Raw genomic sequence first — 16,301 nt, 5'->3', positions numbered from 1 at the left:
TTGCCCACCTCCTCTGGAGGTAGATATCCATTTTTTACAATACCACTTATTGAAGAGACCATCTGCTTCCCATTTGATATTTTTTGGACCCTTATCAAAGATCAAGTCATCTATATGCTAATGATTTTATTTCTGGGTTTTCAGTTCTTTTCCGTTGATCTGAGTATCTGTCATTATATGAACACGATGTGGTTTTAACCACTGTGGCTATCAGGAAAAGCAAGCCCACCCAGTCAGTCCTTCTTTTTGAGGAGTTCTGTGATGATTCTGGGCTTCTTCCCACTCCACATGAAGTTAGTAATCAGTTTTTCCAATTCTTTAAAGAAAGATGATGGTAATGATATGGCGATTGCATTAAACTTATATAGTGCCTTGGGCAGAACTGACATATTTTACCTATTGAGTCTTACAATCCATGAGCATATTCTTCCATTTGTTGAGGCCACTCTTGGTTTCTTATAAAAGGGTTCTGTAGTTTTCCTCATACAAATCTTTTGGTTTTTTTTAGTCAGGTATATCCCTAGATATTTTAATTTGTGTTTGGCTATTGAAAAGGGTACCACTTTTTTGATCTCCTCTTCTGTGGTCTCGTTTGATGTGTATTGCAGTCTGATAGACTTCTATTTGTTGATCTTGTATTCTGCCACTCTGCCATATTTCTCTATTGCTTCTAGTACTCCTCTTGATGAGCTTTTGGGATTTTCTATATAAAATCATATCATCTGAAAATAAGGATAGTTTCATCTCTTCCTTCCACAGGCAAATACCTCTGATGCCTTTTCTTTGCCTTATGCTGTTAGCTAAGACCTCCAGTACGATGTTAAATAAGAGTGGGGACAAGGGGCAACCTTTTCTGGTCCCCTTTTTCAGTGGGATTGTTTTCATTTTTTTCTCCATTGATTGCCACATTGGCTGTTGTTTTTTCATATATAGCATATACTATATTGAGCACTTTTCCTTCTTCTTAAGTGTCTTAAACATGAATTGGTGTTGGATGTTGTTGAATGCCTTTTCTGCATCCAATGATATTATCATGTGGTTCTTATAGTTATTCATGTCAATGTGGCGAATGATCATGAATCTCTGGTATGAATTGCACTTGGTCATGGTGAATTATTTTTTTATATGCTTTTGTATTCTATTGGCTAGTATTTTGTTAAAGAATTTTGCATCGATGTTCATTAGGGATATTGGTCTATAGTTCTCAATTCTTGTGGTATCCTTTCCCTCTTTAGGTGTCAGAGTTATACTAGCTTCATAGAAAGAATTTGGGAGTTTCTGTCTTTTTCTATGTTCTGGAAGAGTTTCTGTAGAATTGGTGTCAATTCTTCCCTGAATGCTTGCTCGAATTCTCCTGTGAAGCCATCTGGATGAGGGGATTTTTTCGGTAGTAATCTCTACATAATCTTGCGTATTTCTTCTATTGCTGTGGGACTGGTGAGGTTCTTGACGTCCATCGGGGATAGTTTAGGGAAGGATTGTTTTTCCAAGAATTTGTCCATGTCTTCTAAGTTGTTGAATTTATTGAAGTACAGTCCTTTGTAGGACTGTGCAGTTATCCTTTTGATTTCACTAGGGTCTGTTGTAATGTCTCCTGTTTCATTCCTCATCTTTGCTATTGAAATTTATTCCTTCTTTTCTTTGGTTAGATTTGCCAGCAGTCTGTTGATTCTCTTCAAGTTTTCAAAGAACTAACTACTAGCAGCATTAATTTTTTCCAGTTTTCTTTTTTTGCCTCTCCTTAATATCAGACCTGATTTTCATAATTTCTTTTCTTTTGCTATGAGTAGGTTTGTTCTGTTGACTCTGCTCTAGTTGCTGTAAATTTTGTGCCTACATATCAATCATAAGTATTTCTTCCTTTTTCATGTGTGCATGTTTTGCTAAGACACTTCCTCTGATAACTGTCATTGCTGTGTCCCATAAGTTTTGAAATGTTGTGTTCTTATTCTTGTTGCTTTCTAGAAATTTCCTAGTTTCATCCCTGATCTGGGACAGTACACACTCCGTTTGCAATAGAGTTACTGATCCTCCAGTTGTTTGCCCTTGTTTTCTTCATCTTCCTTTTGTTGATTTCGAGCCTTATAGAATAGTGGTCAGAGAAAGGTCTGTATGATATCAATGTGCTTAAATTTATGCAGATTCAACTTATGACCCAGCCTGTGCTCTATCTTTGAATATGTGCCATTGAGGCTTGAAAAGATGTGATTTTTTTTTTTGTATTAGGATAAAGCGCTCTGTAAATATATATCAGGTCAAATTGTTTAATTGTAGTGTTTAGATCTGTAGCCTCCTTTTTTAATTTCTTTCCGTGTTAGCTAGCTTTCTCGAAGAGCAGTGCATTGAAGTCACTTACTAAAATTGTTGAGCCTGTGATTAATTTTGATCTTTTGGAGTGTTTGACCTATTCAGTGGGTCTCATTGTCAGGGAATATATGTTTAAAATGCTTAGTGGTTCTTTCTCTACAGTTCCCTTGAGTATTACATAGTGTTCCTCCTTATCTCTTTTTATGGATTGCACTTTGAGGTCAATTTTATCCAACATTAGGATTTCAACCTCTGCTTTTTTTGATTTGCTATCTGCTTGGTATGTTTTTCTCCAGTCTTTGATTCTCAGCCTATTTTTGTCTGTAATCTTGAGATGTGTGTCCTATAGGCAGCAGATTTATGGGTTGTGTTTTCTAAGCCAGTCTGCTAACCTTAGTCTTTCAATGCCTGAGTTCAGTTCCTTGATATTCAGGATTATTTTCTCCATCTGTGGTCTCTGTGATGTCATCTTATACCTTTTGTGTTGGGTGTTTTCCTACCTCATTTTCTTATCAGTGTGACCTCATTTTCTTATCAGTGTGTTGTGTGTGTGTGTGTGTGTGTGTGTGTGTGTGTGTGTTTCACTCTTGACTTTCTTTCCACCCTTAAGCCAATGCTATCTTGGGGACTGTTTTCAATTTGTTGCCTTCTGGGTGGGGCTGTTCTATGTGGTGGTCTCTTATTTGTGCTCAGTGAGTGTTGTTCTTCTGCCCATACTGGGTCAGCATGGATCTTTTGTAGGGCTGGATTTCTTTTAATATATTCTTTGCATTTTTCCTTGTCTAGGAAGACTCTTACTTCTCCATGTATCTTGATAGATAATTTGGCTGGATAGAGTATTCTTGGGTTTGCATTATTTTCCTTCAATTTTTGTTACTCTATTCTCTCCTCTTCTTCATAGTGTCTGCTGATAAGTCTGAGCATATACTTATGTGGGAACCTTTATATGTGATTTATTGTTTTTCCCTAGCTGCTCTCATAATTTTCTCTTTTTCCTCTAAGTTGGATAGTTTAACTATTATGTCCTTTGGTGACTTGGGATTCATTCTAACTGGTGTTCTTTCAGCTTCCTGAATGGTTTCCTGGTCTTCATTCATTAAGCTGGGGAAGTTTTCCTCCAAGAATTATCTCACTATTTTTGCTGTTGACATCTGTGTTGTGTCTTCCTCCAGTAATCCAATTATTCTGATGTTGTTTCTCTTTGTAGCAGCAGACATAGTTCTTAGGTTTTCTTCAGCTCCCCTGTTGAACTTATCAGACTTATGTTCACATTTGTTAACGTCTGTTTGACAGTCCTCTAGGTCACTGGTGTGGTTCTCTGCCTCCTCCAGTTGGGTGGCAATAGCCATGGCTCTGCTACTGGCTTTTGTTATCTCGTCCCTAAGCTCTTGTATTTCCCTTTGGTGTGTGTTCTTTATCTCCTCTATCATTTCATCCCTGTTCTGTATTGTTTCCCTCATATGCTGCAGGACTTCAAGAAGAATTCTGAAAATTTATTTCTGTGGCAGATAAATTTCTGCTTCATCTATGCACTTTGCTAGGTTCAGGACATGTTCTGACATTGTCTTTTGTTTCTCCTGGGTTTTGGGGGGTGAGGTCATTGGGGCTAATTGCTGTTTGTGTTGCCTTGTTTTACAGGAGCCTGGTTCCATTTTCCAGAGAGTCCAAGAGCACTAGGCTCTCTCTGAGAGACTCATAGGAATGCTTCTTCCAGTTGCCTGCAGTTAATTACACTATGGGAATGGCCTACCACTTTATTCTCCAAGGGTCTCACTCTTTCTCTAGTCAACTAATATTCTGTTATTTGGAGGGCAAGCTGGACGGTCCTCTCAGGCAATGCTGGTCGGTCGGTTGGTTGTGGACCTGCGAGGATGGTGCTACACTGGGTGATCTCACAAGAACATGTGATGGTGTGGCTCACAGCAGCTTGGGGTGCCACAGTGTACTTACAGGGGTGCCTACTGCAACAGGAGTGCCAAGAAAGGCAGGTGGGTGTGCCTGATTTGGTGTAGAGCACCACAGATGGTGGGCAGAATTGCCCTGGTCAGCTAGATCACTGTGTTGGTTGAGCAGTGGTTCCTGCAGCAGTGAGGAGCACTGAAACGTGTCAGCTAAACTGCCTTAGGCCATGTGAGGCACTATGCCAGGTGACAGGAAGTTCATTTAGTCATTTCAGACCACAGAGGCTGGGTAGGAGCTCCCCAAGCCATGCAGCAGGACTTCCCCTAGAGGAAGGTGCATAGGATTTCCCGAGCTGTGTTTTAAGTGCTGCAGAGTGTGGGTGTGTGCAGGATTTCCCCCTGCGGAAGGTGGGTGGGAGTTCTCCTGAATGAAAGTGGGGAGGATTTCCCCAGTAGTCTGTTGAGGACTGCAGAGGGCAGCTGGGTGGGCAGGCAGGATTTCCCTCGGTGGAAGGTGGCTGGGCTTTCCCCAGTCTCATGGCATGTTGCAGACGGTGGAGCTCCCCCATCTGGGTGGACGGAAGGCAGGCATAAATGCCCTAAGCCAGGGGGAGTGACCTGGAGGTTGGCAGTGACTTGTGAGAGAAATGGGAAGAAAAAAAAGAAAGAAAAGTAAAGAAAAGAAAAGAAAAAAAAAAACTGTGCCCACTGAGACTGTGGGGGCGGGGGTGGGGAGAGAAGAGAGGGAAACAAAAGTAAAAATATTGTTGATCCCTAATCCCTGACTGTGGGGCTGGAGGGGTTTAAACCCTGCCCTGAGGCAGTGGCAAGCTGTGGCTGTGTTGAGATAAAGCCCTGGGGCTGCCTCCAAAGTATCTCGACTCTGGCCGCGACAGCGTTGGGGCTAAGGTTAAACGCTAGCTGGCCTCCCTGTGGTAAGCCCAAATCCCCAGGTCCTCAAAATCGAATAGATCTGTGCCTATTTATCTTTATGATGCTCCTCCTGTAAACCAGCAGTGTGAAATTTCCCTCTTAGTGACTCTCCTGCACTGATTTCTACGGAGTCCCTCTGGTATGTGTTACTCAGTCACTATCTTGCTGGAAGTCCCAGGATTTTATTTTCTTTGTTTTAAGGTGCAACCCATATTGAAGGTTTAGTATTTAATCCTCATTAGTAAGTGCTTTAAATTCTTTTCACTTTCACCTAGTATGTGGTGTCATCTTCATATTTCAAGGTTTAATGAGGTTTCCTTCCATTCTAATGCCATGTTACTCTTTATATAGTCCAGACTCCAGTTTTATTTCTTCAAACAGCTTTAGTAAAATATTGAAAGGAACCTGACACATTCCTTTTCTGATCTTATACCATAGAGTATCCCATTGTCTTATATGAACAACTATCTCTTGGTTTATGTGCAGGTCACTTATGATTTATGGCATTCCCATTTTTTGAGCTGCTATCCATAATTTGTAATGATTCCCAAACTCAAATGCCTTTCAGTAGTCAATAAAATACATAAATATCCTTTTATATTTTCTTCTTGCAGCCCAGAACATTCTGATAACTGCAGTGATATCCCTTCTTCCCCATTCTTTTCTAAATCTGGATTGATTTTCTGGCAGTGCCTTGCCAATGACTGTTGTAAAAATATTTGAGTTGGCTTTAGTGAAATTTTGCTTGCATGTAACATTAATAATATTGCTTTATAACTACTCATACATTGTCTCGAATTCTATATATACACATAACCCAAACCCTAACCCTTACCCTAGGCATAAACATAATACAAACCCTAACCCTAACTCTATATCAAAAATATTTTTAATGGGCATTAATATGGATTTCTTTCAGTCAGTTGGTCTTCGGAAATTCTTGGCATAGATGAATGAGTACTTCCAGCCCTACATCCTTTTTCAAATTTTCCCCCCCAATGCTTTCAGTGCAGCTTCCACAAGGAGTGTATTAGTGGTTGCACATTGCCCTGCTAGCCTCAACATCAGTAGTTCAAGACCACCAGTAGCTCTGCAAGAGAAAGACTCCTTTTTTATCCCTTAACAAGTTACAGTTTCAGAAACTAACAGAAGCAGATTTGTCCCACCCTGTACGGTATCTATGAGTTGGCATAGACTCCATGGCAATGAGGTTCTTTCTTTTTTGTTGTTGTTGTTGCTTGAACTTTTCCCTTCAATACTATTTATGTGTGAAATGAATGAACATTGACTTATTCATTTTGGTAAGGTGACTTGGTGTAATTCTTCCACTTCTGTTGGTGTTTCTTGCATTGTTCAATATTTTGTGGATGTTGTTGGTGTTGTTAGGTGTTACTGAATTGACTTCAACTCAAAATGGCACTATATACAAGAGAACAAAACACTGTTCAGTACTGTACCATCCACATAATTATTATATTTGAGTCCATTAAGGCCACTGTATCACCCCATCTCCTTGAGGATTTTCTTGGTTCACTGATTTACGATGTAACAAGGTTGGTGTGCTTTTCTAGGTGCTAGTCTTTCCTACTAAAGTTTCAAAGTACCTGAGACAAAATCTTACCATCCTCATTTCTAAGCATATTTCTTAACTCAGTCATTTGTGTGGTTATTTGTAATAAATGCTCAAGAGATAGTGAGATGGAAGTTTCTATCATAAAGCTATTAATTTCTCAATTAACATAGCTAATTATAAAATTAATTTTCATCTTCTTTGATCTTCTGTTGTTATTAATTAAATATGGAGCTTGTTAAGAAAGAGAGGCATGTAAAATTTATGGTTGCACCCATAATTAATATTTTTAAAATAAGATGTTTTAAATATTTTCCCATCATTTTATGCCATTAGATCCTTATATGTGTATATTAGAAAAATAATATAGAGGGACCTTGGCATTTTTAATTTAAGTGGAAAATTGGGTAAACATTGACAGAACATGATTTTTATGATTAGAGCACATCATAATTACACATCATAATTTTATGTTTATGTTATTTCATGGTGTAAAAACAGGATTATATTCCATGCTTTTGCTGAATATAGAAAATATTTGTTCAATATAACATTTTTTAAATGCAATGGAGAATTATCCTTTATTTTTCTCCCTAAATGATAACTGATATCATTTAATATGCAACTCTGAGACTTAATAATAATAGATATTACTCATTACCATATAGTTAATTCCTACTCACAGCAACCCTATAGAACAGAATTAAACTCCCTTACACCTTTCTATGACTTTACAATTTTATGGAAGCCAACTGCTTCATCTGCTTCAGTGGAGCACCTGATGAGTGTGAATCACCGACCTTCTATTTAGCAACTAATTGCTTAACCACGGCACCCCCAGGGTTCATTAATACACACAACATCATTCTGTATCTTCTCTACTTTTTTTCATGTTTCTTATATTAAATGGCAATTTTTATTTTTAATATGAATGCTTTGACTTTCTAATTTCTATGGCTATTAAGTCGTCCATTGAATGGAACGTCTACAGTTCCTATAGAGCTTTCTACTTTCTTATATTCAGGTTATTTTCATTATTTTAAATATTGCTACATCACACATCCTTGAATCTGCTTGCCCTTAGGAAAACATTCTGGAAATGATATTGTGAGATTGAAGCATCCGCTCATCTCAGAAGATTTCATGTTCCTCTGATTGTGTTCTTAAGTATCAGCCTGAGGAGAAGAGCGTATTTCTCCAAGGAAAGCATCTTAAAATGCAGAAGCACAGACATTGCACTGTGGAAAAGCAAGCAGCACAGTACATGAAGATAATATATATTTTCCCTTGTAATAGCAAATGTTAACTTTGAAGCAACTTATGTAAGAATTTTAGTGCAATATAGGCAATCAATGCATTTGAATTGTGGTGGAGAATATTGAAAGTATCACGGGCTAGGACAAACAGATCTGTCTTGGGAGACGTAAGTCCAGAGTGCTTCTTGGAGGTGAGGATAAACATGAACTGTTGTCAGGAGAGACCAGTCCCTGGAAGACATCTTGCTTGTTAAAGTAGAGGGACAGTGAAAAAGAAGAAGGCTCTTATAAAATGGATTGATGTATTGGCTGAAACAATTGGTTCGGGTATAGGAGCAACGGTGAGGAAGGCACAGGATCATGCAGTGTTTCATTCTTTGTGCATAGGGTCACTATGGCTCAGAAGTAACTCCACGGTACCTAACAACTACAAAAGGCTACTTTTCAATCTGTTTTTTAAAAGGTCATTTTCAGGTGCTAGCTTGAGAAGAGGGACTGCCATTCATAACATATTTCTCTCATATAATATAGGCAATATTTGCCTATGGTTTATGTGTCAGTTATGTTCTCATCAATGCCCAAAGTTGACTTTATTAATAATGCATCTACATGAGTGTATTTACATTCCTAGACTGAATGTTAAAAGAGAAAATATCTTGGTACTATGTATTTTTGAATAGTGTTAAACTGCTGTCTTTTTCTGTAGGTCAAAACTGATTGTAAATGGCAATTCCAGATGGTTCAACATAATAAATGGGAAGAAATATAAGTTCTATAAAATTGCAATATAAATAAATGATAAATACTGGTTTTAATTATGAGAATATGAGACCCAAAATTAAGAGACTAGTTGTTTTTTTGCATTCATACAATGTTATCATATTTCATACTAATAATGTATAAAAGTTGAAGAAATGATATATAATTCATTAGCAATAATTCTCATACTTTTAGAGTAAAGGAATATATTTATATGCTCACATAATAATTTCCTGAGTAGGGTATGTGTTACATTGGAAATATTACTTAGTTCAACAAATCTTTAGTTTCCTTTCAGTACAGTGATGATAACAAAACATTACTTTTCTCACAGGGCTGTCAAGAATATTCACAAGAATGTGATAATAAATAAATCTTGTTCATATAACATAATTCAGCGGGTTTTGGTTCTATTTGCTTCATAGTTCACTTAAAGTTAAGTGTTGTTTTCTTTTGTTATGTAGGCAGATTATTTTCTTAGGGATACCATAACAAAATGCCATTAACTAGAACCCTGAAGTTTATCATTTTATGGTTTGGAGGTCTGATGTCCAAATCCAGAAACATAATTGGAACACGTTTCCCTTCCCATGGAATCTCTAAGTGAAGAACTTTTCTTGTGTCTCCAACATGTGGTAGTCCAGACAGTACTTCTTGATTACAGCACAACTCCAATATATTCTTCTGTTTCCACCAGGTTGTCTTACTGCTGTATGTCTAGCTTGATCTGTGTCCACGTCTACCATTCCTATATTTGGATTTAGGATCCATCTTAATCCAGAATATCCCAATCTTAGCATGTTGTACTTTTCCACGTAAGATTACATTTCCAGACGGTGATTGAACATGAACATATCTTTTGTGGGGATTCATTTGTATGCATAACATTTAAGATGATTTAAATTGAAGAATGAAACATAAGTCTACTAATATTTCTTAACTCTTCCACATACTTATGCCTGGACAGATAAGAGAGAAAGGATGACACATTTCAAAGGAACAAATTAAATGCTTTCAAAGAGCTATTTTCATCTTGAGATAGACCAGAGAAAATCATTTGACATTAGCCTTACATGACTGCCTCTTAGTCTATGTTTAGGTTCTGCATAAGCACAATGAAGTGTTTTGGAATTCCCATTCTTTGGAATGTTATCTAGGTTTATCCACAGTGTCGAATGCTTTTGCAAAGTCAGTAAAACACAAGTGACCCTCCTGCAGGTAGTCCTTGTTTTCAGCTAAGATCTATCTGGCATGCATAATGGTAGCCTTCTTTCCACAACCTCTTCTGAATTCTGTTTGTATCTCTGTCAGCTCCCTGTGGATGGACTGATGTAATTGTTTTAATTACCTTAGCTGCTTATGCAGGTATACATTTCTTAGCTTGGGCTCCAACCATTTTATCATAATCATTCTGGGTAGTCAGTTGCGTATGCCTTTGCCTGGCTGGGTCTCAGGTATTTAGTTCATGTAGGAGCTATTGTATTTCAAATTAAAGATCCTTGGTTGCACAGTAGTTACCAATGAGGTTGCGATCTACAGGGTCTGTAGTTTGAAACTACCAGGTACTCCTTGGGTAAAAGGCTTTTCTGGTAAAGAGATGCAGTCTCAGAAAACCACAGTGACAGTTCTACTCTGCCCTTTAGAGACACCACGAGTCAGAATTGACTCAATGGCAGTGAATCTATTTCTAATAATATCTGTTTGATTGTGATGGCCAGCATCCAGATCTTGACCTCTTTGAGGGTGGACAGACCCCCACTCAGTGCTAGAGGGATGCACATTAGGTGGAAGCGTGATGGCTCAAATTCACATTTCAGTGGTGAGAATGCAGGGCCATCTTTGAACAACAAAGCTTGAACTAACCTTCCGCCCTCAGAGTGCTCTGATGTACACTGGAGTCCGATTTATTTTTTTTAAGATGATACTGTATGGCAGGAGTGTTTCATTGTGGGGAAAAATTTAAATAGCCAACATGGAACCCTGCTAAAAAGTGAAATCTGGTGAATACTGTGTCTGTTTTCTCCTATTTTTTTTTCTTTCTGTTTTCTCCTTTTAAAGCCATCATCAATTGTTCATATAATAGGTTTTTGCTGATTGACACCATGGCTAAAGCAATAAACATAGGGATGCTGCAAGGATTTCGTTTCACTCTATTTTACATAAGGCTAGTATGAGTGGGAACTGACTGGACAGCCCTTCATAACAACAATTGATTACAGAAAGATGAGAGCAGACGGCCTCATCTTTCTTCCCTGGCATATCTGGTGGGTTTGAACTGCCCTCCACACTCTTAGTAGGACAAAGCTTTTCTGACAATGTCAAAATGTTCACTAATAATATTTTTAAAAACACAAGTAGGAAGTAACATAGTTATTAAGGAACTCCAGCATTTTAAATAGATACAGCCAATGTTTGGAGTATTTGATTCCTTCTAGACAGATAATAATAGATGGTGATATAATGCCTGTGGTTATATTCAAATTTTAAATAAAAAATTTAAAAAGCATTTAGTGGTCAGCTTCCTCAGTGAACAAAAAGGCGATATTATGCTGATATAATTAAATTTATGATCACTTTTGCATCTTATAACTCATGTTTGTTCTTAGCCAGTTTAGCAAGCGATTTTCCCAAGTTCCTCCTGCATGTGGAGCTTATTCAACACCACAAAAGCGACACCCTTAAACTCGACAATTTCCAAAAGGGCATTGCGAGATTGAGATCCTGTGTGTCAGTGTTTTGCACTTATTCTGAAAGAAGAATGAATTTCTTGGCTGCGATAGTTGTTCTCAGGAACTATCACTTTTCTCAGCTGTTAAAAGTCTCTGACTGGTGTCACTAAGTGTAAGCCACTCAAAGCCATAACAAAGTTCACAGCGCATGGTATGTTTGATTGGAGCTATTATTTTCTCCCCTCTGGGGACAATTCTATAACTGGTGTCTTGCTCCTGTGACATTTTCAGCAACCCTCTGATGCCACCCTAGCAAACTCAAAGTAAGGTCAAAGAATTTCTTTTCACTTTTCCTCTGATTGTCACCTGGAACAATGCTGATTCTAAATCTGCAGCAACCTCATGAATGTTTTCCTGGATTTCTGTGCCCCACCTCCAATTATTCACTCAGATCCTTTGCTGTCTGTAGAGCAAATTAAAAAGAAAGTGTATTTGTGTAGCTTTTAGGAAATAGAAATGCTGCCTTATAGGCTCAGCTTTCTGCATGACTGAATGTCAGTGTGGTGGAGATGATACTTAGGGTTCAGGCTTAGGTGGTATATGAATATTATCTGGTAAGACTGTTAGAAATCTTTGGGTTTTTTCTCCAACGCTGGGTGCAGCTGTGTTGCTCAGCCCCTTTTGGATGAGCACGTAGGACCCAAAGCCCCAAACTGCAATGCATTGTCATCAAGCCCATTCTGACTCACAGGGCCCTGCATAGTGCCTCGTCTCTTTTTATCCCGCAATAGCTAGCTAATGGGGTTGACCTGCCCACTGCACCGTTTGTAATATATAGCTTTCCTGGCAATGTTTCCAGGAAAATAAATAAACTACAATATTTTGAAACACAATGAAGATATTTGTACATAACTCAGATATTATAAATAGATACAGCCAATGTTCTGAGCATTTTCTTCCTAACAGACAAAAAAAAAATACAACTCCTGTGATTATATTAAAAACTTCAATAGTGAACAACAAAAAAAGAAGCCCCTCCCTTACAAGAACATAGTGGTATAGTTATGACCATTCCTAAAAGGGAAATAATAGGGCCATATGTTGTCATATGCCTTCATGGGTCATAGTCACTATGATTTGATCCAGATTCTGAAAGACAATCTGAAAGACACAAAATCTCATATGAATCTTGACTGTTATAGAAGCAGCTATGAAGAAAGGGCAACGGCTAGGTAACACTGCCCACCACTTGTCTGTCGGTGTGTCACACTGCGGTGCCTTGTGTGCTGCTGTGAGGCTAGAAGCCATGCTCCTGGTATTTCAAATGCCAGCAGGGTCACCTGAAGTGAACAGGTTTCAGGGAAGCTTCCAGACTAAGAACTGAAGAAAGAATTGGCTCCCCATTTCAGACAAAGAAGCTGCTGAAAATCTTATGCATTGCTTTGAAGCCTTTTCAGATGCTGGGAGTCTGAACAAAGGGAGCATTGTCAGGGATACTGCTGGCCGGTGGGCCCCTCAGGTCTGCGGGCCTCCCTTGACCTGTGATTCCAGAGCAGGAGAGTTCTTGGAGGGCAGTCGACTATTGCAAAGTGAGTCAGGTAAAGCCCGTGGGACTGGAGACTTTAAGATGGTCATTTGCTGAGGGAGCATGTCTCAGGATAACCTAAAACAGCTGCCAAAACTTAATGATTGGCACTTGGAGCATGTGGAGTATAAATTTAGGAAAATTGAAAGCTGTCAAAAATAAATGGAATACACGAACATTGATATCCTAGGCCTCGGTGAAATGAAATGGACCAGTTTGGGCCATCTTGAATCAGAAAGTCATATGATTTGTTGTGCTGGGAAAAACACAATCAAGAGGAATGGTTTCATGTTCATTGTCAGGAAGTGTCTTGTTAAATCCATCCTGAAGCACAGTGCTGTCTGTGGTCAGATCATGCCCATCTGCTTTCAAGAAAACCTAACAATGTATCTATTATTCAACTTTAGGCATCGACCACAAAATCTAGTAATGAAGAAATTGAAGATGATCAAACATGCGATAAGGATGCATTGATAGTTACTGGTGATTCAAATGGCAAAGTTGGAACACAGAGGTAGGAAAAGCACTTGAAGAATGTGGACTTGGTGATAGAAAGGAAGCTGGATATCGGATAATAGAATTTTGCAAAACCAACAACTCCTTGAGAGAAAATGCCCTTTTCAACAACACAAAAGGCTTCTATACACATGGGCTTCCCCAGATGGAATAAACAGAAATCAAATTGGCTACATCTGTGGGAAGACGCGATGGACAAGCTCAACAGCATCAGCTAAAACCACATCAGGGACTGACTGTGGAACAAATCATCAATTTCTCATATGCAAGTTCAGGATAAAGCAGAAGAAAATTAAAACAAGTCCACAGGAGCCAAAATATGACCTTGAGTCTGTTAGACCTGAATTTCAAGAACATCCCAAGAACAAAGTTTACCCATTGAACACTAATAACAGAAGACTTAATGTGCTGTATGAGGACATCAAGACTATCATTCATGAAGAACGCAAACTGTCACACACAAAAAAGACAGGAAAGAAAGAAAAGATGAGAGAGGATGTCAGAAGAGACTCTGAACTTGCTGTTTACTGTTAAGTACCTAAAGCAAATGGATGAAAGGATGAAGTCAAGGAGCTGAATAGATCATTTCAAAGGAGATCTTGAGAAGATAAAGCCAAATATTGTAATGAAATGTGCAAGGACCTAAAACTACAAAATCAAAAGGGAAGAACATGCTCAGTATATCTGAACCTGAAAGAACTCAAGAAAATATTCAGACCTTCAATTACAATTTTGAAAAATTCTATCAGCAAAATACCAAACGATGTTGGAAGCTTCAAGAGAAGATGGAAAGAATATACAGAATCTCTGCACCCAAAGTTTCAGGAGGTGGCATATAACAAGAACCAATGACGCTACAGGAAGACATTCAATTTGCACTGATGTTTTACACAAAAATCCAGGCTCCACGTGTGATCCACATGCCCTGCTTTAAAAGTTGCAGTGAATCAGAGAGACTTTTAAAACTTTCATTTTTATTGAGTTAGGTGAATGTTAGATTCAATAATTAATTAATACACGTTTTGCTTCCACTCATCCATTGTGGTCCCCTTAATGCACTATCACTTACCAATTCCCTTCTTTTCTTTGTTTCTGTTCTCCATTTCTTTTCCAATTCTCTGAACTTTGTCTTTGGGTAAATGCTGCCCCTTGGATCTTAAAGGGTAGCTTATTTTAACACAGGGCTGAGGTTAATTCCAGACCTGAAAAGATGACTAGGAGCCACAGTCTTGGGTTTCTTACCTGTTTCTTTTTAGCCAGTAGCCTGAAGTCTTTTGATTTTCCCACATGCTCCTCCAATTTTATCTAGGCTCTCCTAATGTGATCTCGTTCAGAGCAGTTATTAGAGGTAATCAGGGGCCATAGAGTTCTTGTGGTCTCAGGGTTGTGGACATTCATATCTGTCTGGTCTATAAGTCTATTGCAAGCATTTTTTCCCACATGTTTTTTGAATTTCTTCATTTTTCCTTTCTCTGGTGCTTTTAACTTCCCAGTGGCTATTTACTAAAGTTTGATGCAGAACATTCCCAATTGCCCTTTGTTTCCAGATGCCATGGTCCTAATCACCCTGGCTCAGTGGATCTGTCTCTCAATGTGTTTCAGTTATGTCTAAGAAGTTTTTTTATGAATTTGCTCACTGTTTTCTCGATCACATCAATGAATATATTTGTATTCTGAGGTAAATACACAGATATAATTATTCTCTGTCAGATCTTTAATTGGCTTTACATAATACCTTGTATGGAATGATGAACATATAATTGGTTATGGAATGAAAAATGCTGTTGTTTTAAAGTGGCAAAGAACTTGACTAAATTATGTTTGCACCATTGTGGAACATAGAACATGAAAGAGATAAACGTTTATATTTCACTGAGGGGAAGCAAAACAAAAAAGGAGAAGCCTGATTTGTCCTTGCTCTTTGTAGTAAATTGCAGAAGAAAATATGTAAATTAATAAATACCCTTTGAACACCATAAAACATAAGTAAAGGGGGAAGAGGGGTATGGGTACCAAAGATGGTTGTATAACCCCACTCAGGGGGAATGAATGACAGAATTTTAGGTGAACGGATACATTAGATCATGTAAGATATGGCAGTAATAATAATAGTAATAATAGTAATAAATTAAGGCTCCATGGGGGTGGTAGGGTGGGGGAGGGAAGGGATAGAGGGGACCTGATATAAGGGAGTTCAAGAAGAAAGAAAATATGTTGAAAATTATTATGACAGCAATAATGGAACTATGGATTGTAATAATATCTGTAAGAGCCCCTAATTAAAAAGAAAGAAAGAAAAGAACAAGGGTTTTTTAACCCCATTGATTAATAACAACCATTTATTAAAGCAAAATGACTTGTGACCAGTGGTGCCAGTCAACACCAGGAGTCAGAGATGGAATGAAATGAAGGCCAGCATTCTGCCTTCCTGACGTCCATAGACATGAAAAGGGTCCAGCTTTAAGTATCTGTTGACCTTTAAGAAAAGAAAGATCGTCCTAGAAGCAACTTCAGAAACCAGGAGGACTGCTAGTAGGAGTGTGAGGGAAAGAGAGGTTCATGGTTATGGAGTAGTGGGCTCAGCATGCCCTTCTTATCAAAGGGGGAGGCCCTGGTTCAACATGCAAGACATCAGAAAATATGATATGTGAGGGGTGGGTGAGGGGAGACGTTGGACAGGGCAAGATATGACAAAATACCCATTTATAAACTATCGAGGGCTCATGAGGGAGGGGGGAAGGAGGGAACCGATTACATGGAACTGTGTGTGACCTCCTCCCTGGGGGACAGACAACCGAAAAGTGG

This window comes from Echinops telfairi, unplaced genomic scaffold, assembly GCF_000313985.2.
Source record: "Echinops telfairi isolate 266 unplaced genomic scaffold, ASM31398v2 ScPeMD7_7469;HRSCAF=8507_1, whole genome shotgun sequence".
NCBI lineage: Eukaryota > Metazoa > Chordata > Mammalia > Afrosoricida > Tenrecidae > Echinops > Echinops telfairi.
Note: the sequence above shows the minus strand (reverse complement) of the source record.